Genomic DNA, 26,363 nt, shown 5'->3' with positions numbered 1-26,363 from the left:
GATACGAGGACACTATATGGCAGAACACCGGCAGTGCGGGTCGTCAAGTGATCGCACCGCCCCCCCCCCCCACCCACCGCATTGTCACCATGGCGATGCTGGCTGCTGAGTGCGGGGTGATCGGTGTTCATTGGGTTCTGTGTATGTTGGATGAAGGGTCTCCTTTGTATTGTAGTTATTATGATGGAGAGAATGAGCTGTCCCTGTGTGGAGCGCTCTGATCTGTCTCCCTGAAAACATGGAGAGACTGCTTCTGTGTTCTTATCTCTGATATTCTATGAGTTCTCTCACTATATATATATATAGGCTTCCTATGAGGTATATATAAATATATATATATATATATATATATATATATATATATCTCATAGAACACCATGGGGTCCCCCCCTCTGTTATATATAATGGGGTTTTAAGAGATCCCATATATATATATATATATATATATATATATATATATATATATATATATATACACACACACACACACACACTGTATCTCACAAAAATAAGTATACCCTGACAGGTCCCCTTTATACTCCTATATACAGTATCTCACAAAAGTGAGTACACCCCTTACATTTTTGTAAATATTTTATTATATCTTTTCATGTATCAACACTGAAGAAATGACAATTTACTACAATGTAAAGTAGTGAGTGTACAGCTTGTATAACAGTGTAAATTTGCTGTCCCCTCAAAATAACTCGACACACAGCCATTATGTCTAAACCGCTGGCAACAAAAGTGAGTACACCCCTAAGTGAAAATGTCCAAATTGGGCCCGATTAGCCATTTTCCCTCCCCGGTGTCATGTGACTCGTTAGTGTTACAAGGTCTCAGGTGTGAATGGTGAGCAGGTGTGTTAAATTTGGTGTTATCGCTCTCACTCTCTCATACTGGTCACTGGAAGTTCAACATGGCAGCTCATGGCAAAGAACTCTCTGAGGATCTGAAGAAAAGAATTGTTGCTTTACATAAAGATGGCCTAGGCTATAAGAAGATTGGCAAGACCCTGAAACTGAGCTGTTGCACGGTGGCCAAGACCATACAAAGGTTCAACAGGACAGGTTCCACTCAGAACAGGCCTCACCATGGTCGATGAAAGAAGTTGAGTGCATGTGCTCAGCGTCATAGAAATAGACGTATGAGTGCTGCCAGCATTGCTGCAGAGGTTTAAGGGGTGGGGGGTCAGCCTGTCAGTGCTCAGACCATACGCTGCACACTGCATCAAATTGGTCTGCACGGATGTTGTCCCAGAAGGAAGCCTCTTCTAAAGATGATGCACAAGAAAGCCCGCAAACAGTTTGCTGAAGACAAGCAGACTAAGGACATGGATTACTGGAACCATGTCCTGTGGTTTCATGTTTCAAATCTATCCAACGGACTAGAGTCCGGTCAAAAAGTCCGCTCGTCTGTATGCTAGTTCGACAGACAAAAAGCCACGCTAGGGCAGCTATTGGCTACTGGCTATCAACTTCCTTATTTAAGTCTGGTCGTACGTCATCACGTACGAATTCATCAGACTTTGGTTGATTGTGTGTAGGCAAGTCCGTTCATTCAGAAAGTCCGTCGTAAAGTCCGTCGAAAAGTCCGCCGGGCAAAGTCTGCCGTAAAGTCCGCTCGTGTGTATGCGGCATTAGACCCCGTTCACACATGTCCAGTTTTAGGTGCGGTGCTTGTTGCATCCGTCATACGCTTACATAAAAATGCATGTCATTTACGCCTTTTTCACATGGGCTTCAGCTTGTATAAGAGCACTGTGCACAGCAAGATTTTACAACGCATTTGCAGAGCTTTCAGCAAGCTATGGTACCTTTCAACTCCAGTTTGTAAATGTTGAACACAGATCCTAATGGGAGAACTTATTGTTGCTTTACCCACTTTAATACCGGACACTTTCACCCCTTTCTTGCCCAGGCCAATTTTTAACTTTCAGAGCTGTCACCCTTTGAATGACAATTGTCATGAGACAGATAGAGCTTTCTTTTGGTGGCAATTAACGTCTGTTATAAAATTTTGCAAATAAGTACTATTTTTATTCTGATGAGGCAGGGCTGGTGTGCAGCTGATGAGGCAGCAGTGATAGGGTTGCACTGATGGACACTGATGAGATGAGGCTGCACTAATGGGCATTATGAGGCGGCGCTGGTGTGCGCTGATTGGCTTTGATGGGGCTGCACTGATAATTAGGGCATTAATTATCAGTGTAAATCCCAAAGCATGAAATATTTTCTGAAAGCAGACACCCTAGGGAATAAAATAGTGGTAGTTCCAATTTTGTTATGTCACGCAAAGGTCTAGGAAACACAAAATTTCAGTAAAAAAAATCCACAATAAAAGTTCATTTTGGGGGCCACAAAAACACAATAAATTACCCAATTTTTGGTAAAATATAAAAGCTGAGGTTGCAACATGTCGAACCTTTAAACATGTCAGTACCCTATATTTTTTCCATAGGCGGCGCTTTACAAGCCCCCCTCCCCCCCCCCTTTTTTTTTTTATACCCCTCTTCTCTCCACTTTTGTTTTCCTTTTTCCCCACCTACTGTCCAAAGCTATTTCTTTCTACTCTTATTATTTCAGATATAAGGAAAACTGTAAGGGACGAGACTCATGGAATAGCACTGTATTTTCTCACCACGCATACAAACACACTCCCATAGGGTAAGGGAGTGCATACTATGCCTAGTAGAACTGTGTATCGAGACGATCTGTCGTACTATAAACTCTGGAAATCAATTTAATCTCCGTCATTAATCTCTCCTCTTCTGTAATATTACAAACTGTTATGAGGTGTAGCACCACATATGTTCATGGATTATAATTTGCTTCTGTGTCTTCATTATGTTAACCCTGTATGTCTTGTCTCTTGGATTCATTAAAAAATGTAAAAAAAAAAAAAAGCCCCCTATAGGACATCAGTTTAGTGTTACGAAGGGGGTCTGGTGCTGGAATTATTGCTCTCATTCGGACGTGTGCAGTAAAATGTGTATCACAATTGACTTTTTTAGACGTAGGCACCCGGCCACATGCGTTTATGTTTGTGCGTATATGTGGGGGGTTTTATGTGTAACTTTAATATTTTCCAATAAAAAAATATGTATTATTGTGTTTTTCCATCACATAGTGGACAAGAAGTCCTCTATGTGATAATGTATTATTATTTTTTTTTGGTGACAGGTTCACTTTAATGAGACTATTGGGGTCTAAAAGACCCGTCATGTCTCCCCTGTGCTCCACTGAGTGTAATGCAATACATATTGCACTGCATTACATTCTTTCACGGCCTTAATGGCAGGGGTAACTGTCAATGGGAACAACTAGAAGGGAAGGAGAACAGACGTGTGTTTGCCCTCCTTCGTCCCCCCCCGATTCTCTACTTGGCGGCTCTCGCTATGCCGGTCGCCGGCCCACAGATGGGCAAGCGGAGCCCGGGATACACAGCAGAGGGGGTGCACGCAGGGTGTGGAGAGCAGCCCAGGCGCCAGGTCAAAACTTCTGGTCGCAATGGTGACCTGGTGCCTGGGGTTTGTTGATCCCTGGTCAGAATTGCCAGTTACCTGTTCTCATTTTCTCACGCTGTGACAGTGCATGAGGGAAGGACTGCCGATAACCGGTAAGTTTGTTTACATGTGATCAGCTGTGATTGGACACAGCTGATCACATGGCAAAAGGCCACTGTGATTGTCCCTTTATTGTGATCACAGAGCGCGCCGAATGCGTCTCCCCAGGGGGTTCTAGGAGGACATCCATGGACACCCTCCCAGAACTGGACGACTACGCTGTAGCGCGGTCGAGGAGTAGTTAAGCAAGCTGCTAGCAGGGTTTCAGCAAGCTTCAAGACGTTCTGAAGCTTGCAGAAGCTTGCTTAATGCCTTCATGCCTAAGCCTTTTTCTGACATTTGCTTACAAGTTAAAACCAGTATTTTTTGCTAGAAAATTACTTAGAACTCCCAAACATTGTGTGTGTGTGTGTGTGTGTGTTTATATACATTTATTTATTTATTTTTTTTTTAGCAGAGACCCTAGAGAATAAAATGGCGATCGTTGCAATATTTTATGACACACTGTATTTGCACAACAGTCTTTCCAATGAAATGTTTTTGGAAGAAATACACTTTCATGAATGAAGGAAAAAAAACAAAACCATAAAGTTAGCCCAATTTTTTTTTTGTATAATGTGAAAGATGATGTTACGCAGAGTAAATAGATACCTAACATGTTACGCTTTTAAAATTGCGCACACTTGTGAAATGGCAACTATTGTACTTGAAAATTTCCATAGGCGACGCTTTAAACATTTCTACAGGTTACCTGTTTAGAGTTACAGAGGAGGTCTTGTGCTAGAATTATTACTCTCGCTCTAACGATCGCTGCGATACCTCACATAAGGTTTGAACACCGTTTACATTTGCGGGCACGACTTGCGTATGCGTTCGCTTCTGCGCGTTCCCTCGGAGGGATGAGGCGCTTTTAAAAAAAATTTTTAAGCACTGTTCCTTCTTTTTTTTTTTTTCTGATCACTTTTATTGCTCTCACAAGGAATGTAAACATCCCTTGTGACAGTAACAGGCAGTGACAGGTGATCTTTATGGAGGGATCTTTATGGAGGGATCTTGCACTTAAAAGCATTAACAACACCAAGTTTGGCAGTTTTGAATACTGTCATTCTTTTTTTAATGTGGTGCATTTAAGCTCCAGTAAACAGGAAGAGATGTCATGACATTGCTTCCAGGTTACTAGATCTGATTCTGGCTTCGTTCGGATCTCCGGCCAGCTGAAGGATGTGCCGGCTGGTCGCTGGGCCTCCCGGTGGGACGGGAGAGCCACGGAAGGCGGCGTGAAGGAGTTAAAGTGGCAATCAGCACTTCCATTAGGATCCGTGTTCAACGTTTACAAACTGAATCTGAACGGCACTTTAAAAGTTTCAACAAATCTTGCCAAAAGCTCTGCAAATGCTTTGTCAACGCTTGCCGCTCTTATACAAACTGAAGCCCCGTGTGAACCAGGCCATAGAGATTAATGCTTCAAAAATGTGTGTAAGATGAGTTTAAAATCCAATACACTGCAGATGTAAATGAGCCCTCCCCTAAGTACTACCAGAGGGGCTGGGGGGGGGGTACCCTGGTGGGCTCATTTCCATGTTGCCTCTTAACTGCTTGTCAAGCTTTTTTTTTTTTTTTAATTGATTCACCCCAGACATTCCCTCCTACCTCTTGCCGGCGTTTCTCGGCCTTACCGTTTCCGCCGGTTCTCCTTGCTTTAGAGGAAGCTATACCAGAGGATCTGCAGTGCAAGGGGTTTCCCTGCTTCCAAACCTGGTAGCCTCAGGAAATTTGAAGTGAGATTTGGTGAGGTCACTACAGTGTTGCTCGCTGTTCTCCTTGCTGGAGGGGGAAGCTAAAGCAGGGGGCAGTCGTGGCATGAGGAAGCAAAGCCGTTCTCCTCTACCAAGATGGCTGCCTCTGCACAGAGACACAGTATAGAACATGGCATGGTAAGTCAGTAATGGAGAGAAGTTCAGCTGTAGGGAGACCACAGGCAACACTGGTGACTAGTACTTCATCCTCTACTTGTTTTTTGTGCAGTTTCCATCTCTGAACCTCTTAGAAGTTTGTGTGTGTGTGTGTGTGTGTGCGTGTTTTGTTTTTTGTTTTTTTTTGCTGGGTCCAAAGTGACGTCTCAAAGGGCCTCCAACCTCTTTTACTCACCTGACTTTCTCACCGCTCCTTCCTCATTCACAGCAGGTGACACTAGGTATGGGGGAGTATAGGGTCCAGCACTGTCACATGACCAAGGGAGTGACATCTTCTGTCCCCTAGTTCTCCAAGACGGCTAATTTCAGCATCGGCTGCGTTGGAGGTAGGCGCTGTAAAGGAGTCCATATAAGGTGAGTATAGGTGGGTCATTAGGGGCCCTTTGCATATACGCTGTTCCTCTTTTCTTATGGTCAATGTGTCTGTGTTTTTGAAATGCTTTTTAATCAGAATCCATTTTATTTGTTTTTTTATTTCAGAATAAATGGATCTCCCATCAAGATGATTTCAACCAACTTCTGGCCGAACTGAACGATTGCCATGGCACAGCAAGCTCTGGTAAGATCCATGGATGCAGAATTTGGACATATTATTGTCACCTCCCACCCGCTGTATAGAGAAATGACGGCAGGTGGGAGGTGGTTAACCACTTCCTGCTCGGCCTATAGCAGAATGACGGCCGGGCGGTGGTTCCATCACCCTGACTGGGCGTAGTTCCGTTATCCTGACTGGGGGCGCACATCACGGCGATGGGTGGTGCGGTGTGTCAGTCTGACACACCGCTACACAGATCTCGGTAAAGAGCCTCCGACGGAAGCTCTTTACCACGTGATCAGCCGTGTCCAATCACGGCTGATCATGATATCAACAGGAAAATCCGTTGATCAGCTTTTCCTCACTCGCGTCTGACAGACGCGAGTAGAAGAGAGCCGATCGGCAGCTCTCCTGACAGGGGGGGTCTGCGCTGATTGTTTATCAGCGCAGCCCCCCTTCGGATGCCCACACTTGACCACCAGGGAAGCTGCCAGCCCCCAACATGTGGATGGCCAGGTACATCCCCCATGGCCATCCACATGTGCCCATTCTTTGCCCAATCTGTGCCAGTCAGTGCCCACAAATGGGCACTGACTGGCACCTCTAAGTAAGACATTATTTGAGTAATGCCAATCAATGCCACCCATCAGTGTCCATCAGTGCTGCCTATCAGTGTCCATCAGTGCCCACCTATTAGTGCCCGTCTGTGCCACCTATCAGTGCCACCCATAAGTACCCATCAGTGCCACCTATGAGTGCCCATCAGTGCTGCATACCAGTGCCACCTATCAGTGCCCATCGGTGCCACCTATCAGTGCCGCCTATCAGTGCCCACCAGTGCCACCTCATTGGTGCCACCTCATCGGTGCCCATCAGTGCCACCTTATCAGTGCCCGTCAGTGCAGCCATATCAGTGCCCGTCACTGAAGAAGAAAACGTACTTATTTACAAAAAAAATTAACAGAAACAAAGAAAAACTTTTTTTTTTCCTTACGGTTTTATTCAAAATTTTCGGGGTTTTTTTATTGCGCAAAAAATAAAAATTGCAGAGGTGATCAAATTCCACCAAAAGAAAGCTCTATTTGTGGGAAAAAATGATAAAAAAAATAGTTTGGGTACAGTGCAGCATGACCGCGCAATTGTCATTCAAATTGTGACAGCGCTGAAAGCTGAAAATTGGCTTCTAAGTGCCTGGTATTGAAGTGGTTAAACTAATGTTTTTCAGCATGTGAATATTTGTAAAATATATGATGTGGCCCTTCCACTGAAGGTTTGGAGACCCTTGCGTTTTTTTTTTTTATATATATAATGGAAACGGTATCACCATTCCAGAAAGAGTATGACAAATCATATCCATTGTAATTCAAACAATACAGTGTATTCGTAGGGCCCACATATTGTGCTCCTAAGGACACTTCTATTCTTTAATACAATCGGCATACAGAACATTATGTTTGACTCATGACGCTTTCGTCGGCAGGCAACACTTTTCCTCCTTTTAAGGCCTCTTTCCCCACTCCGGTTTGGGAAATGAAATTTTTTGGGCGGGGGTACCTCATTTTGACAGGTACCTGTTTATACTTCCACTCTGACTGCCTAGGCCAGTGATGGTGAACCTTGGCACCCCAGATGTTTTGGAACTACATTTCCCATGATGCTCCACTACACTGCAAAGTGCATGAGCATCATGGGAAATGTAGTTCCAAAACATCTGGGGTGCCAAGGTTCGCCATCACTGGCCGAGGCGATCGGAAGCGGAAGTACTCTCTGAAAAACATTTTTTTTTTCTTGGCTTATGTCAGAAATAGTTTTAAATAAGTAATTTTTCTCCACTGATGTGCGCTAATGCGGCCGCACTGATGGGCACTGATGGGGTGACACTGATGAGGAGGCACTAATATGCAGCATTAATGGGCACTGAAAGGTGGGGCTAATGGGCAGCACTTATGGGCAATGATAGTTGGCACTAGTGGGCACTGAAAGGCAGCACTGATTGACCTCACTGATGGGCACTGTTTGGGCTTTACTGTAATCAGGGCACTGATGATCAGTGCCTTGATTATGTATACAGGTCTCCCCTGTGAGGAGCTGATTGGCTCTCCTCTCCTCCCTCCATCAGTATGAGGCGAGGAGAGCCGATAAACGGCATCTCCTTGTTTACATGTGAATCAGCTGTGATTGGACACAGCTGATCACATGGGAAAAGAGCCACGGCTCTTTACCGAAATCAGGGTCACCCCGTGTCCCCAGGGACACGGTGCGGCCGCGATTGCCACGTTGCGTACCGAGACTGGGTGCCATCATATGACCCGCTCTGCCGTTTATTTGTCTATACGGTGGGCGGGAGGCGATTATACTCAAGGACCTAACCTGGAAAAAGCAAAAAGAGAAGCTAGGAAGATGCATAGAAGAGAAGAAAAAAGAGGGATAAAAGGGTTGGGGGTAATATTATGGGAGGAAGAGAAGAAGCTCTTTATGTCCAAAATCATAGAGAGGCTACTGCTGAGAGGTTAGAGTGGCTGTTCTCTGTAAATAAAGTGTGGAGTCCAAATTTCACAATATTTCTCATCTTGCCCTTTCAGCGCCCTTGTAAGATTCTCCATGTTCCTGGATCTCGGTGCCCCTGGCTAGCCAATAGGATCTGATTGGCAGGTTGGAGCTCTCCCATAAAGCCAGAATATACGCCTTTAACGCAGCAGTTAAAGTGTCATTAAAGCCACATCATTCAAACGATCAATAAATGGTGTATTACATGCTGTTCATACTAAGTCACTATGAGATTCGTTTTCTGTATTCTGCAAAAAAACCTGGTTGATCCTTCCGCTCTCTATTTCCCCCTTCTGTCCATGTCCCCGCTGCAGTTAGGGATTTTGCAGAGCAGTGTTGGCAGCTCTGCACATGCTCAGTTTTCAGTGAGTTTCTGTGTTGAGCATTTCCTCACATCTGAGCAGCCCATGTGACTATAGAGACACATGTGGGCCTATACACAGTGGTAAACGATAGCCCACTCCCTGCCTCCTCCTCCGTTCACACTAACCAGCTAAACACAATAGGGGTGGGATATTACGTGTAGATTGATGGAGTCTTCACCTCCCTTTTATTCTTTTTTTTTTTTTTTCCCCATAAAATTTTTATCGAGTAAGATAAAATTATACAAAATAACAGGTGATACAGGATGTTATCATGTACATAAATGGAGCAATTACATTAGATCATAAGTTTAGTCATTGAGCATTTCAGAACTATCTCTATGGAGTGTAATTATAGTTAACCATGTGTGCATTTACAAAAACAATGGTAAAGAACATGTTTATCTAGGCTATTGATGAAAAACTCTTGAAACATATCTGTGGGGTTTGGGAGTTCCGGTTTGTCCAGGATAATTTGGATGTAGTAAGAAGTGGCTATTTTTTGTTTTTGCTTTTTCTGTGGTGTATATAGTGGCCCATGATTGTCATGTGGACCAACGTTATACCTCCCCCAACCCAAGCACCCCTATTGGGAACAAACTGTGCAAGGTGGGGGAGGTGGTGATTGCTATTTATAAGGTATTTTTAGTGTTGGACACATAGACATTATCGAGAATTCTCGTGGGTATTGTTTTAGGATTATAATTTTTAGAGCTACAATGAGGTATGGGTAGAAGGTGGGGTGGGGGAAGTTGGTAGTGTTGACGGTTACACTCTGAATTGTGGGGGGGGGGGAGTTTTGAACTTTTAATGGTAGAGGTGTGATTGGTTCTCCTTCCTTTCATGTTGAGGGTATCAGAAAAGTGGTGAATTAGGGGGTAATTACCCGATATGTGCAGAACTCAAAAAGAGTGAATCTAAACTAGTACGGCCAAGACTCAAGTATATCTGGTGGGTATTCGGATTTTATCTCAAATCAGCACTTTTATGTATTGGAGCAACTAAATCCCAGTGTGTGTCTGTGGGGTGGGTCGAGGAGAAGCGTTTGAAATTCCGAGGATTCTCGAAAGTGTAGCCAACATGCCCATGTTTTGCGAAATTTTGTGGGATTGTCGTTGGCTTGGTGAATTAGGTCTTCCATTTCTGCTATCTTATCTATGCGCTTTAACCAGTCTGAAATTTTGGGTGGGTTGTTCTTTCTCCAAAATAGAGGGACACATTGTTTGGCAGCGTTTATGAGGTGAAGTGCTAGGGACTTCCTGTATGTGGATTGTGGTAGGGTTGTGTGATGTAGCAAAAACTGAGCTGCTGAAAGGTCCAGTGTGTACGTGGTTATTCGAGATATCAAGCTGTGTACCTGTTCCCAGAATGGTTTAATAAGCGAGCATTCTCACCAAATATGGAGGAGAGTACCTACTTCGGAGTTACATCTCCAGCACAAAGGTGATATGTGAGGATTAAAGATATGAATTCGTTCCGGAGTCCGGTACCATCTTGAGTACAGTTTGAAGTTGTTTTCTTGTGCAGAGATGTTTATAGAGCCTTTGTGGGTATGCTTGTATATGTTGTCCCAATCTTCTGGTGGTCAATTTGAAGTTCTCTTTCCCATTTCTGATTAGTTGGGTTGTCTTTGTGATTGATTTCTCCATAAAGCATGGAATATACAGTAGAAATTAAGTGGTTTTGGGGGCATGTCATAGAGCATAGTGATTCGATAGGGTGTAATTCTCTGGACCATTGCGATGTGGGTGTATGGCCATTTAAGAAATGTCTTATTTGTAGGAAATGGAAAAGGGAAATGTTTCTGTCTGGGTATTGTGCAGCTAGAGCCGAAAATGGAATAATAGAACCTTTTTGGAAGAAGTGATGGGCTCTCAGCGGGTGTTCAGTGGTATGGTTTGTAGTGTTGTTTCTCATGACTCCCGGTGGGAAGTCAGGGTTGTTCGTCAGGGGAGTCATTGGGCCAGGTGTAGGAGTTAGTGTGAGGGATTGACACGTAGTTTTGAAACTATGTAAGGTAGGTCCTATGAGCGGGTGATTTGAATATACTCTGGGAATGACCTTATCGTTAAGCCATGGGATATTGGATAAAGGGATACTGTCACATGAATCTTCCAAAGCGATCCAATCTTTCAAGTGCGTATGTATGTGCCAATCAATTACTCTAGTGAGATGGCATGCTGTATAATATTTATGTATATCTGGTAAGCCTAGTCCACCTTTAAGTTTTGGAAGAGTCATTCTATCTCAGCTGATTCTAGGGGGTTTGTGGGCCCAAATAAAGTTTCTACAAAGTTTTTTTGTACGTTTTAAAGAATGTTGGTGGTAAATTGATCGGGACCGTTTGTAAAACGTATAATATACGGGGTAGTATAATCATTTTTAAAATGGCTATGCGCCCAAACTAGGAAAATTGGCCCGACGACCATTTGTTGAGATCGGTTTTTATGGCTTGTAGTAATGGAGAGTAGTTTTTATCATATAAATCATTTAACTTGGCTGGAATTTGGATGCCTAGGTATGTAAGAGAGTGAGGAGCCCAGCTAAAAGGGAAGTTAGTTTGGCATAGAGAGACTATCTCTGGTGGTAGAGAAATATTGAGGGCCTTGGATTTGGAGAAATTTATTTTCAGATTAGACAGTTTGTGAAAGAGGGCAAAGTCTTTCAATAAGTTAGGGATCGAAATTAAAGGGTTGGAGAGGAAGAGGAGAATATCGTCTGCATATGCTGCAAGTTTGTAATGTTTGCCCTTGATTTCGATGCCATTAATATCGGGGTTGGTCCTAAGTTTGTGCAGTATGGGTTCTAGGGAAAGGACAAAAAGAATCGGGGATAACGGACACCCTTGCCTGGTGCCATTAGACACGGAGAAGGCGTCCGACAGATGACCGTTAACTCTAATTCTGGCTGTGGGAGAAGCGTATAGCGTTAGAATCATTTGGATAAAAAGAGCTGGAAATCCCATAGCCTGTAGAACTGCAGTCATATAGTCCCATGCCACCCTGTAGAACGCCTTCTCCGCATCAAGGGATAGGAAAAAGCCTTGTGTGGAGGACGTTGAGAGCCAATGATGGACATTGATAGCTTTTATAGTGTTATCTCTAGCCTCATTGCCAGGGATGAATCCAACCAGGTCTAATGAAATTAAGTTGGGAAGGAACTGGAGAATTCGATTGGTTAGAGTTTTGGCAAATATTTTCATGTCAACGTTGAGGAGAGAAATAGGCCAGTAATTGGATACCAGTGTCTCATCTTTGCCGGGTTTCGGTATAAGTGTGATGTGTGCTTCTAATAAGTCTTTGTTTGTTTGGGGAGAGGAAGATAATTCATTAAAGGTCTTGGTGAGGTGAGGAACCAGTATCTCTTGGAAAGTTTTGTAATAGCCCACAGTCAGACCGTCCGGGCCTGGGCTTTTGCCTGGCTTGAGTTGTTTTAGTACATTTGAGATTTTGTCTGGAGTAATGGGGCGGTTTAGGTGTTCTATGTCTTCTGGAGAGATGGACGTCGGGCAGTATTGGGTTAGAAAATCTCTTAACGCATTTTCTCTTTCTGTATTGGGACTTGTCTCCTTAAAAGTGGGTAAATTGTATAGATCCGAGAAATATCGAACAAATTGGTTGGCGATTTCTGCCGGGGTGGAGAAATTTGTTCCTGAGGAATCTCTAATCGTGTGTATGGTATGTGATGCTTTCTTAGATTGTAATGCCTTGGCCAATAGTTTTCCAGATTTATTTCCAAATTCGTAAAATAGTTTTTGTGTTAAAACATATTTGCGCTTCATGGTTTTACCTAATTCTTCTAAGAGCTCCTCTCTAGCTTTAGTGAGATCGGTTAGTGAATTTGTGGCTAGTGAAAGTTTGTGAGCCTTTTCCAGCGTGTGTATTTTTGCATATAGGGCTGTAAGGCGTTCTCTCTTAAGTCTGAATTTGTTAGCATTGAGCGAGATAATTTCTCCACGGATTGCACACTTATGTGCAGCCCAAATGCTTGATTGTTTCGATTCCCCAGGAACGTTTTCCTTAAAATAGTGTTGTAGGCATTTGTTCAGTTTTTGGGTGATGTCGACGTCCGTTAATGTTGAGTTATCAAGGCGCCAAATTCTGTTTCTAGGTCAGGATGCGGGGAAGTCAAGGGTAATGGATATCGGGTTATGATCGGAAATAACCATTGGGTCAATTGAGGCCTTGGAAAGTAATGCTAGGTCATTTTGTGATATAAAAAAATGGTCAATTCTTGTGTATTTGTTGTGTGGTGCCGAATAGTATGTGAAGTCTCTCCCGTTTGGGTGTAATGTTCTCCAGGAATCATGTAGTGACAGTTCTTGGAGATGTTTTTTGCTCCCTTTTATTCTAAGACAGGCTGGGGGAGCACGACACAGCATGTGACTGGCAGAAATCCGTCCACACCATGTTATTGACAAAAAACAATAAACATTTAATTTCAAATGTATATTTGTATGACAATTTAAAATAGTTTATTGCAATTAATTATATATTTTTACTCTGTATTCCAAAGGCTTAAGGTCCCTAACAACCAATGACTCATTCAGCTGTCAGTGGGGTTCCCCTGTTGACAACTGAAGTATAAACTGAAGTCCCAGCAATTGGAGCTGTCAAAAAAAAAAAAAGAAAAAAGGAAGAAAAAAAAAGCAGCCAATGTTTATCAACAACATTGCTCAGCCAGATAAAAAGAAACATTGTTTCTTTTTGTATCTTACTTTTTTTCTTCATCTACAGATCAAAGGGATGAATTTCAATCTGTAGATTAAGTCAGTTTAACCACTTCAGCTCCGGAAGGTTTACCCCCCCCCCCATTTCCTGACCAGGCGATTTTTTTCCGATACGGCACTTTAACTGACTATTGCGCTGTCGTGCGACATTGTACCCAAATAAAATTGATGTCCTTTTTTCCCCACAAATAGAGCTTTCTTTTGGTGGTATTTGATAGGTCTGCGGTTTTCTATTTTTTGCGCTATAAACAAAAAAATAAAAGACCGACAATTTTGAAAAAAAACAATATTTTTTACTTTCTGCTATAAAACATTCCCAGTTAAAAAAAAAAAAATAAAAAATCGAATTTCTTCATACATTTTAGTCCAGTATGTATTCTGCTACATATTTTTGGTAAAAAAAAAAATACCAATAAGCGTATATTGATTGGTTTGCACAAAAGTTATAGCGTCTACAAACTATGGGATGTTTTTATGTTTTTTGTTTTTTTTAATAGTAATGGAGGTGATCAGCGACTTATAGCGGGACTGCGGCAGACAAATTGGACACTTTTGCCACTTTTTGGGGACCAGTGACACTAATACAGTGATCAGTGCTAAAAATACACACTGTCACTATACGAATGGCTGGGAAGGGGTTAACATCAGGGGCGATCAAAGGGTTAAATGTGTGCCTACACCTAAAATGTGCTTTCTTACTGTGGGGGAGGTGCTTGTACTATGGGATATCAAAAAAATGGAGGTTTAAGAAAAAATCTGCTATTTGTCAGCCAACATCCCAATCTTGAATATGGTACAAAATTTCCCCTTAGGGGTGGGACTTTAAAGGCATAGATTGTGAGACATACAATGTAGTAAAAAATATATAAAGTACAGTGGAACCTCAGATTGCGAGTAACGCGGTTAACGAGCATTTCGCAATACGAGCACTGTATTTTGAAAAATTGTAACTCGGTTTGCGAGTGTTGTCTCGCAAAACGAGCATGATTCAGGCCAAAGCGTTGTGCAGTACCGCTTTTGGCCTGAGGTGGGGGGCGCCAGAGCCGAAAGTCGCCGATCGGCGCCGTTCGGAAATGCACGGAAAGCCCTGAAGACTCTTCGGCTGACCTCGGCAAATCTCGGGTAGGAAGTCTTTCTGAGGTTTGCCGAGGTCAGCCGAAGTGTCCTCAGGGCTTTTCGGCCATTTCCGAGGCTCTCCGGCGCCCCCCCGCCTCTGGCCGCATGCGCTATTGCATCCCATTGAAGTCAATGAGGAACAAATTATTTTAGTTTCCATTGACTTCAATGGAAAAACTCGCTTTGCTATGCGAGTACTTTGGATTATGAGCATACTCCTGGAACGGATTATGCTCGTAATCCGAGGTTCCACTGTAGTTTTATTTAGACAATATATCAAAATTAATGCCGTAATATTCATACAAACATATTAAAAATATCTGTGCAAATAACTTTCGAGTGCATAATATTTCCGAAATATCACAGAGAACATATGCACTCAAAATATGGACATGTAACAAATGATCATATGCATTCGATGTTTCCTACGCGTTGCGGAGTGTCCTATACACCTTCTTCAGGGATGATCCGATATGCAATTTATTCTAAATGTAACAATGTGTCCAATGAACCATCAGAGCCAAGGAAGAATGACCAAATGAGCCAAGGAGGCACAGATAGACACAGCAAGGGTTAAATAAAAGAATTCCTGGTTGAGGGGGGAAGTGGGCACAGAAAACACCTGAAAACAACCCGGGACCGCATCAGCAGGAAGCTCAAAATGGTGCTGTGTATGCGCAGACAAAGACAACATAAGATGAAAAGACACACTGGGTCAGGAGGATATGATGTTCATCCCTAATATCATGCAGTATAAGCTGATAAATATATAGTATCAAGAGTCCATATTACAGATACTGTTCAATGGCTTGAAAAGGGTCCAAACGGATCCTCAAACATCCCACAGATGCACACATCCAAAGGAGACGCAGTCTGAGCCACTGTGTACCACTGATATGTTGCCTTGTCAAGAGCCACAACATGTGTATATATGCATATATATATATATATATGCACCCCTCTCAGCTGCTGCAATCTGGTGCTTTTGGAAAAAAATTGTTTTGTATGTGTATTTGCCAGTCTCCATCCTATTAGCTTCAGCAAGAGGTCTCCAAACTCTTCAGTACAAACGCCACTTTGTACAATATTCAAATATTTGCTGGGACAAAAAAAAACAGTTTTGTAACCACTTGCCGAGTTTTACTGCTACAGGATGGCGGCACTGCACAGGATTGCGTATATGTACATGATCCTGCACTTCTGGGTATTAGGCACAAGTGCGTGCCACCGGCGGCTCGCTCCTGGAGTGAATTCTACACAGCGAGAGCCGATCAGTGGGTCCCGTGGACCCGATGTCCCCTGGCGCCCACTGATCATTCAGTACACAGACAGAATTGCAGTCTACCTATGTAAACAAGGCAGATTGCTGTTTTGGCAGTTAGGAAGACATGGATCCTGTGTCCCTGCCTTCCCTTAGTACAAGCACCTCCCACTATACAGTAAAACTCTGGTCTGGCATAAAGTTAACCCCCTTGATAGCCCCTGATGTTAACCCCTTCCCAGCCAGTGTCATTAGTACAGTGACAATGCAAAGTGTCAGTCAGTGTCCAATTTTTCCGCTGCAATGTCGCTGATCGCGACTAGTAAAAAAAAAAAAAAAATTCCATAACTTATCCCATAGTTTGTACACGCTATAACGTTTGCGCAAACCAATCAATAAACGCTTATTGGGGATTATTTTTACAAAAAATATGTAGCAGAATACATATTGGCCTAAATAATGAAGAGATTTGATTTTTAAAATTTTTTTTTTTTTTTTAATTGGATGCGTTTTTATAGCAGAAAGTAATATAAATATATATTTAAATATATATATAATTTATATTTATTTTTCATTTTTTGTTTTATAGCGCAAATAATTTAAAACGCAGAGGCGATCAAGTACCGCCAAAAGAACGCTCTATTTGTGGGGAAAAAAAGGACATATATCCTTATTTGGGTACAGCGTCACACAACCTCACAATTGTCAGTTAAAGTAATGCAGTGCCCTATAGCAAAAAATGGCCTGGTCACGAAGGGGGGTAAATCTTCTGGAGCTGAAGTGTTTAAATTCATAAATAAAATTTGCCACCCCATCGAAAGCCCCCCTATAACATCAAAGCCTCCCCTTGCACATCAAAGTCCTGCACCCCAGCATGCTGGGGTGGCAATGAATGTCGCCTCCCTGGAGCAGCATTATGCTTTTCCATGATGCGGTCGGGACGGCCACCAGCACCATAGCAAGGAATGATGCAGTGTGTCCTTAATGATCAGTATCATTGGTTGGTATGATGCTGATGGCAGATACTGGACTAGTTGCTGTATGCTGGCTAAAATCTTGTAGCAGGCCAGGCGTGGCCTATGAGCCGTAGTTTGAAGACCTCTGGCCTAAGAAAAGAGAGCACTACACGTGGCAGTTTGATGATCTTCAGAAAGGTCAAGCAAGTCATCCTATGACAGAGGAAGGAGCAGCATAAAGTACCTTTGCAATACCCTTGCCCTACGTTTAGAAAAAAAACATGCTTTTTTACATATTTTTATTTATTGGAGTATAAATTCTTGAGCTTTAGCTCTTTCATTTCTATGTACCAGAAAGCATATGTGGGTGGCTTGATGATTAAATTTGCCATAACTCCAGTAGTACAGCTTGGCAGCCCAAACACTGATAAAAGTTGCCATCGATGTGTGAGCAGACGGCCTGCGCTGTTGGCAGTAGGGGTAGCGGGGCACGAAGCTGGCATGGACTTGCACCTCAAGATGATTAATGCTTCCCCCCATCAACTGAATAGTTTCCTGGGGCTGGCACCATCCTGCCTGTCTTCATGCCCTGCTGGCTCTGTGTGCACTGGCCCATGCTTATTAAATTTCCTATCAACATACAAAGTTGGTGACCATGGGGTTCTCGTTTGTAAGATCAAAACGCCTCTCTAAACCTGCTTGGCTCAGTTAGGAGAGAGAAAAGCGGGGAGGAAAAACATGTTTTGTACTGAGAATTCTTCGTTCGAGAGCATTACTTTCTATCAGTAGTCAGTTACAGTCATTAAGTTGTCAGAAGCGGAATTCAGAAGAGTAAGTGGAGACGGGTGTTGCCAGTTTCTGGTACAGGGGAGTGCCTGCTGATTGGCAAGACTCACTCAGATGGAAAATGGTGGCTTGCAAGGAACAGGTGGTCTGCGGCGCTCTTATACTGCACGATATATGGGAAGTTTGTAAAAGAGCTTTACTCTGTGCATACTTGTACGAAGCTATAGCTACCTTATAATATCATGCTTTATATCACACTAATGATGTTGTCCATTGACCATTTGATTTGACTGTGAAGTATTAGCCTAACTTTAGGTGGAAGTGTCTTCAAGAGCCAAAGGCTGGCCTATCTTTTGTAGCCAAAATATCACCAAACCAGGTTCTTTTGGGTAAACTAAAGTCCTGTCAGCAGGGACCAATAAGGTGGAGCTTACAGTACACACAACAAGAGGTTATCTACCCATTCTTCAAGTCTGATGCAACATTTTTCGTAGTCATACTTCAAAAGGTATTCCTGATACACCCTAAGTTGTACACCATGTATTAGAATTGAATAATATAACCTGTGCTTCTTTATGTGGTTATTCCTTGTAGGCCAGGATCCATTGCTGTTTCTCATACAATGTACACAAAGAGATCAGTACCTCACAGAAGATGGACAGATTACCCAGGTCCCTCACCCAGACATTGGAAAGTACTTAAAGTGGAGTTCCACCCAAAAATGGAACTTCCTCTTTAAGTGCTGGTGACCCCCTGGCATGCCACATTTGGCATGTCATTTCTTTTGGGGGGGAGCGGGTACCCGGTTTTTAGAGGCACCCAGCTTCCACTTCCTCCCCTGGCGCCGGAAGGAAGATCACCTCTCCCCCCTCCCTCCCTGCAATATTCTGGGACACGTCACAGGTCCCAAAAGATTGCCCAGCCATTCACAGCGCGGCGCGCACCCAGCTGTAAAGCCACAGCCGGGTGCCCACAGTTAGAATGCCAGCGCCGCAGAGAGGAGCAAGGCTTCCTGCACCCGCGTCGCTGGACCGTGGGTCAGGCGAGTGTCCGATTATTGAAAGTCAGCAGCTACACTTTTTGTAGCTGCTGACTTTTAAATGGGTGGAACTCCACTTCAATACAGGGCACTTTTACCCCCTTCCTGCCCAGTCCATTTTTCAGCTTTCAGCGCTGTCTCATCTTGAATGACAATTGCGCAGTCATGCGATGCTGTGTGCCAACTAAATTTTTATCATTTTTTCCCCACAAATATAACTTTCTTTTGGTGGTATTTGATCACCACTGGGGTTTTTATTTTTTTGTGCTGCAAATAAAAAGACTGAAAATTTAGAAAAAAAAATTTTTTTTCTTTGTTTCTGTTACAAAACTTTTGTAAATAAGTAAGTTTTCTCCTTACTGATGAGGCTGCACTGATGGGCGCCGATGAGGCAGTACTGATTGGCACTGATGAGATGGTAATGATGGGCACTGATGATGAGGCACTTATATGCAGCACTGATAGGCGGTACTGATAAGCAGCACTGGGCACTGATAGGTGGCAATGATATGCAGCACTGATGGGCACTCATAGGTGTCACTGATAGGTGGCACTGGTGGGCACTCATAGGTGGAACTGATAGGCAGCATTGATAGATGGTAGGCAGCACTGATCAGGAGGCAATGGCAGGCATAATTGGGCACAGGGTGCCACCCTAATGGGCACTGGTTGGCGCCCCCTAGTGGGCATCCATGGTGGTCTGAAGTGGGTATCCTCGATGGGTCTGCACTGATAATCAATGTACTGGTTATCAGCACAGACCTCCCCTGTCAGGATAGCAGCCAATCGGCTCTCCTCTACTCGCACCTGTCAGTGAGAGTGGAGGAAAAGCAGATAAACGGCTCTTCCTGTTTAAACTATGATCAGCTGTAATTGGACACAGCTGATCACATGGTAAAGAGCCTACGTCATAGGCTCTTTACCTAGATCAGAGATGCGGTGTGTCAGGCTGACACACCACACCACCGATCGCCGTGCTGTGCGCCCCTGCGGCTTATCCTGACTGGACGTTATATGACGTCCAGTCAGGATAATACAACCACTTTGTGGCCATCATTTTGCTATATGGCAGGCGGGAAGTGGTTAAAGCAGATCTAAACCCTCCTTTCCTTTACAGCCTGGAAAACTGCCATCTTAACTCTGTATGATCTGCAGTTGCCATGGTGCTGCACATGTGATCAGCTATGATACCAGGCATTTCATGTCTTGACAGTTCTGTTGAGGCCACAAGCAACTATGACAGTTATCATTCACAGCATGCCTTGAATGTAACTGTTTTGGGAAACCATTAAGGCCTTTTCCACATTGGGCGAGCTCCATTGGAGTCCACCTGCTCAGCAGGGAATCTGTCCATTGATCCCTGCTAAGTAGGCAGATGGCTGGTCTGTGTCTGCTCCACCCTAAGGACTGTCCAATGTAAACAGACCGCCTGTCTATTTACACCCGACTGCCATTCTCGTCCGCCAGACGGATGGGGAACAGATCCCTATCTGTCCGTTTTTTGCAGACAGGATCGGATCAAATGTCGGCGGGTGTCAATGGACATGTTGATACCTGCCGCTCCATAGAGGAGACTGGAGGGTCTGATCGGATCGGCCTGAAAAACTGACAGGCGGACCCGATCTGGTCTGTCCGGTTGAAAGGGCTCTAAAGAAACAGGTTTAGTTCAACTTTAATGGTCAAAAGCACCTCTCATCCTATGAGTAGCCATAAACAGTCCCATCTAAGCCTAAAGCCTGGTACACACTGTTATTTTATTTTTTTCATTCAACCCAGCGGGCTGAACAAAAAAAAAACTGAAGCGATTCGGAGGAGCCGCTGTACTAACTATGTGATGTTTGTACAGCAATCTCCCCAGCTATTGACGGTCCCCCACCAGAACACATGGCCGGCTTCTGTCGGATAGGCTGCTGTACACACGGGCCTAAATGTCACGGTGCCTGGACTGACATTGGTGACGGAAAATGGGTCACAGGAATGCAAAACTAACTGCACTTCTGTGATCCTTAGGAGAAGTACAGCCAAACGAGCTTTGGCTGGATTTCTCCTTTAATCATACAGTACAAGTCACAGGCTTGATATTTACAGACCCTGGGTTATAAGCTGGTACCTTCAGGTGATTGGACATTGGCAAAGCTTTAGAGGAAATGTTCCCCTATAACCCTATCTTACTTCATGAGCCTTCAGTTTTTGTAGTGTCCTAATGTGATGGACCTCTTCTCCCTTACCGAGAAATCACTCTAATGCCCCATACACACGGTCGGACATTGATCGGACATTCCGACAACAAAATCCTAGGATTTTTTCCGACGGATGTTGGCTCAAACTTGTCTTGCATACACACGGTCACACAAGGTTGTCGGAAAATCCGATCATTCTGAACGCGGTGACGTATAACACGTACGTCGGGACTATAAATGGGGCAGTAGCCAATAGCTTTCATCTCTTTATTTATTCTGAGCATGCGTGGCACTTTGTGCGTCGGATTTGTGTACACACGATCGGAAATTCCGACAACGGATTTTGTCGTCGGAAAATTTTATAGCCTGCTCTCAAACTTTGTGTGTCGGAAAATCCGATGGAAAATGTGTGATGGAGCCTACACACAGTCGGAATTTCCGACAACAAGGTCCTATCACACATTTTCCGTCGGAAAATCCGACCGTGCGTACGGGGCATTAGCCTAACTGCAATCAACTCTTCACTGTTTTTTAATACATCAATAGAAGCAGTGTATCTGAAGTTTTGCTTGCACTAGTAGCTGTTATTATTCAAAACAGGCTGGAGTTTCCATCATTGACGGATCTTTCCCTTTTCTCCAATTTTTTTTTTTTTCCAGTGTCCACAAATTCATGTTCTATAACATAGACAAAGTAACAAGTCATATTAGGACCTGCGTGGCTGTGGGTAGATTTCTTATCTCCCATGCCTACTGATGATCTTGACATCCATAGACAGCTTATTTCACACATGTCAAAGGGGAGGACTTGGTAACTGTTTCTGGTTGGTGCACAAAAAGTTGTAAAGATCCCGATAGCTCATTATACTCATAAGCCCAGTGATAGCTTTGCATTTTAATACATTAAAGTGAATGCACACAATATCATATGTCCATGTTTTCTGCAGTTTTGTCCCCAGGTCAGACACATCCTGTGTTCAGTTTGTTGATATCTCTGCAGGATTGAAAAAAATGATTTGATTTGTTAGTTACTATAATAAATTATGTTCCAATACTGAGAGGACCAAGGTGGTTCTTCAAAACATGCAAGCAAAGTCCTCAAACCCATGTTGGACGTGGGATGAAAGTGAAATGCAGAGCTTTTATTTGGATCATTGCTGGAATTTCTCTGTCATAATGTTTGACTGTTGGCCAGATGTCCATCCAAGAGGAAGACAGCCCAAGCTTTTAAGACAATCAATCAAGCAATATATAATCTCTTTTAATAAGGCTTCTCATGGTAATGCAGTAGTTTAACTTTGACCATGATGGATTTTTTTCTGCGAAATATCAAACTGTAAAAATTGTAGAGAAGTTCCGTTACACTCTGATTTTATTAAAGGAAACGTCTGGCCAATTATGTGGCCCTTAGGTCTTTAACTATTTTACAACCAGTAAAATCTTAGTGTATGCAAACCCAACAATTAATTTCTCTTTTGTTGTCGTTCAGTAATTGGCACATACATGTATGTTTCGAAAAATGATAAAAATTTACCTTTTCTGGGAGGTTCGGTCTGCGTGTAAAAATTAGAGTGGTCTAAAGCCTGCATTCCATGCATTAGATAAAAAAAAAAAAAAAACTTTGAGCTGCAGGATCAATATAGGTATTAATCCCATACAATGCTAGATTGGACCTAGAAGTGAAAAGAATATCTCTTGCATTTTAGGCCCCTGTTAAGCACTGGTTGAACTATTTTTGTCAGTTTGAGGAGACCATCTACTTTGGAGCCCATGGCATTGCTTAACCACTTCACTACCCGACCATAGTCAAATGACGGCCTGAGATGGGATCTCCCATCCTGGGTGGCCGTCATATGACGTCCTGGGCTTCCCGGCCGTCTAGGGGGCGCGCGCGCGGCATTGCTCGGGACCCGGTGCGTGTGCCCGGCGCTCGCGATTGCGACCGTAGATCTGTGTGTTACCAGTACAGAGAAACACCGATCGGTCTCCTGCCCTTGTGTGTCCCCACCCCCTACAGTTAGAATCACTCCCCTAGGAAACATATTTAACTCCTCGTGTCCCCCTAGTGGTTAACCCCTTCCCTGCCTGTAACATTTATACAGTAATCAATGCAATTGTATAGCATTGATCGCTGTATAAATGTGAATGGTCCCAAAAATGTGTCAAAAGTGTCCGATGTGTCGGCCATAATGTTGCAGTCACAAAAAAAATCGCAGATCGCCGCCATTACTAGTAAAAAAAAATAAATAAATAAAAAAATTTTTAAAATGCCATAAATCTATCCCGTATTTTGTAGACGCTATAACTTTTGCGCAAACCCAATCAATATACGCTTATTGCGATTTTTTTTTTTTTTTACCAAAAATATGTAGAAGAATACGTATCGGCCTAAACTGAGGAAAAAATTAGTTTTTTTTTTTTTAAATTGGGATATTTATTATAGCAAAAAGTAAAACATTTTGTGTTTTTTTTTTTTTTTTCAAAACTGTCGCTCTTCTTTTGTTTATAGCGCAAAAAATAAAAACCGCAGAGGTGATCAAATACCAACAAAAGAAAGCTCTATTTGTGGGGAAAAAAGGACGTCAATTTTGTTTGGGTACAACGTTGCACGACCGCGCAATTGTCGTTCAAAGTGCGACAGCGCTGAAAACTAAAAATTGGTCTGGGAAGGAAGGGGGTGAAAATGCCCTGTATTGAACCGGTTAATCAGTTCCTCGGACATCAACCTAAAGATAGGTAACATGCAATGGCTAGGTGTCATCATTGCACAAGTGAACTAGCCAAAGTACCATTTCAACCTACCACATCTTGGACTCCTTTGTTCTAATGGTGTGTAGGGTTTAATGTTGGTTGAACTAGATGGACTTGTGTCTTTTTTTTTTAACCTGACTAAATATGTAACTATGTATAGAAAAAAGTAAGTCGTTTGCTCTGTTCTCCTGGAAAAAAACATGCAGGAGAAGAAAGTGAAACCTTGTGGGGACCGCAATATGAGACATTGCAAATTTTTATTACTTTTGCGGCATAATTAAAAATTCTTCTGATCTATGGCATACTGACGTGTTCTTTCTTTAATCCTCCAGGATGAAGCTAATGCAGACTCTGAAGAAAAGGAACAAGAGAGCCCAAGCCCTAAAAATTAGGTTGAGTTGGATAATACAGTGACCAGTTCTTTATCGGTAACTCTATACTTTGCCAAACAAATGGCAGAGCTTAAAAAAATATTAGTCCAGGCGTACAGAGTCTGCTCAGCAGAGCGCCGAACCCAGCCCAGCAGACAGCTCAGATGGTTCTACCGAGCCCAAGAAAAAACACAAAAAGAAGAAACGTAGTCCGAATAATGGTGACTATGAGAATGAGTCGAAGCTGGTGGAAAGGAATGAGGAAGAATATCGCGTGCATGAAAGGAAAAAGTCAAAAAGCAAAAAAAAATCGCTTTGAGATCACTGATGGTATAGAGGAACAAGAGGAGCCTGAACATGTCCAGGAGGATGAACTGAAAAGAAAGAAAAGTAAAAGGAATAAGGAGGCTTTTGACCAGATTGAAAAGAAGGAAGATACTCCTCTTTCGATTGAGGATGCTTCTACTGAGGAACCGAAAAAGAAGCAAACAACATTTAGCAACATATTGCTACACTTAGAGGCGCCTCTCTTCTCTTTTATACTCTGGAGCTCCTGACGGATTTTGCTTCTAATCCCCTTGTGGAGGCTTCCATTTGTGGATGGACATTTTATGGTTACACAACCTATCACATTGCTATAATCTTTGAATATGGACTATAAACTGAAGGACTTATGAATAAATGGTTGTGGAACGAATCACCTGACTTTTCATTGTTTTTTATGGGGAAACTCGCTTTGATATACAAGTGATTTGGATTACAAACGTTTTTGGAATGAATTATGCTCGCAATCCAAGGTTTTACTGTATATGATTTTAGAATGTTGGCAGTCTGAAAACTGAGCTTTCTACCCTTGGCCTTCTAGATCACGAGAAGTAATGTTAAGGAAACATGGGGCTGCCATGCTGACCTTCTGAAAATATTAACTAATTGGCTGTCTCTACTTTTACAAAGTCATCAACCCAAAACAGCTAGGCTGCTTGTTAACCCAGATCACTTAATGTGCATGCTTGTACCGGGTCTCAAAAAATAACTAAAGCCCTCTAAATTAGAAAGCCAGGCAGCCAGTATTTTCAGAAGGAGAGTTTGGCAGTGACTGGAATTCTCCTAATACAGGTTTCCTTAAGCCCCCTTCACACTATGGGGGTTATTTACTAAAGGCAAATCCACTGTGCTCTACAAGTGCACTTGAAAGTGCAGTCGCTGTAGATCTGAGGGGGATATGCAAGGAAAATAAAAAACAGCATTTTTGCTTGCACATGATTGGATGATAGAAATCAGCAGAGCTTCCCCTCATTTCAGATCTTCCCCTCAGAACTACATGACTGCACTTTCCACAGTGCACAGTGGATTTGCCTTTAGTAAATTTACCCCTATGCATTGTAATAATGCTTTACTGTGTGCTAGCATGGCACTGTTACAATGTTACAGCTCATCCACAGGGGTGGTTGGTCTGTACAGTGTAAAAACCTGCCATTTTGGGGCAAAGGTCACACAGGTGCAGTGTACAGGCCCCCCTCTCAGCATCCTGTCAGACTCAATGTCAGGCTGAAATACAAAACTGAACGCTGTTTCGAGCGGTATTAACTTTTTAGGGCTGTAAGCGTTCAAGGACATATGCACTGAATGCAGGAATTCTGCGTTCCAGTCATAGGTACCTGAACACGAGTATCATTCAGTACAGTCGCTGTATATTTCAACCTGTCATTGGTTTTGACAAGCTGCTGGCAGCGGGCTGTATGCTGCTCCTGTGGCTCCCTTGGTCCAAAACGTAGAGTTATTACGCTGTTTGGACCAAATCAGATGTGTGTCCAATCCCTAAAGGCGGACTGTGCACCTTAACACCTTTTCTAATAATGCAGTGCCTTGTGGTCCGCTGCAGTTGCGTTGCATTGCTCACTACTGTGACAGTGTGCTATGGTAACACACAGATGTGAAAGGGGAAAGTTCTATCATGGACTGAGGGAGAGAAGTTCTAAACAACTGGTACAAGTGGACTGCACAGCTAAGGGAAAATTAGGCTGCATTGGTGGACCTGGCATATTTTAAAAACTCTGGAGAGGAAAAAATTTTACAACAGGGTGTTTAAAAAATCCACAGAATTGTCCTGAAAGAGACACAATATACAGTATTGATGTACAATCTTTTTTGTAAAAGCAGAAATTTTCAACATAAACCAGCCTATCAACTGTT

The 26,363-nt window shown here is 43.0% G+C and overlaps 1 pseudogene; it reads left to right on the top strand.

The window, feature by feature from the left end:
• The first annotated feature begins 61 nt into the window (after positions 1-61).
• On the top strand, positions 62-26,363 carry LOC141114476 (uncharacterized; annotated as a pseudogene).

The sequence above is a fragment of the Aquarana catesbeiana genome, linkage group LG12 (genome assembly GCF_042186555.1).
Source record: "Aquarana catesbeiana isolate 2022-GZ linkage group LG12, ASM4218655v1, whole genome shotgun sequence".
In the NCBI taxonomy this organism is placed as follows: domain Eukaryota; kingdom Metazoa; phylum Chordata; class Amphibia; order Anura; family Ranidae; genus Aquarana; species Aquarana catesbeiana.
The sequence above is the reverse complement of the archived record's forward strand: the minus strand, read 5'-3'. Positions and strand labels throughout refer to the sequence as shown.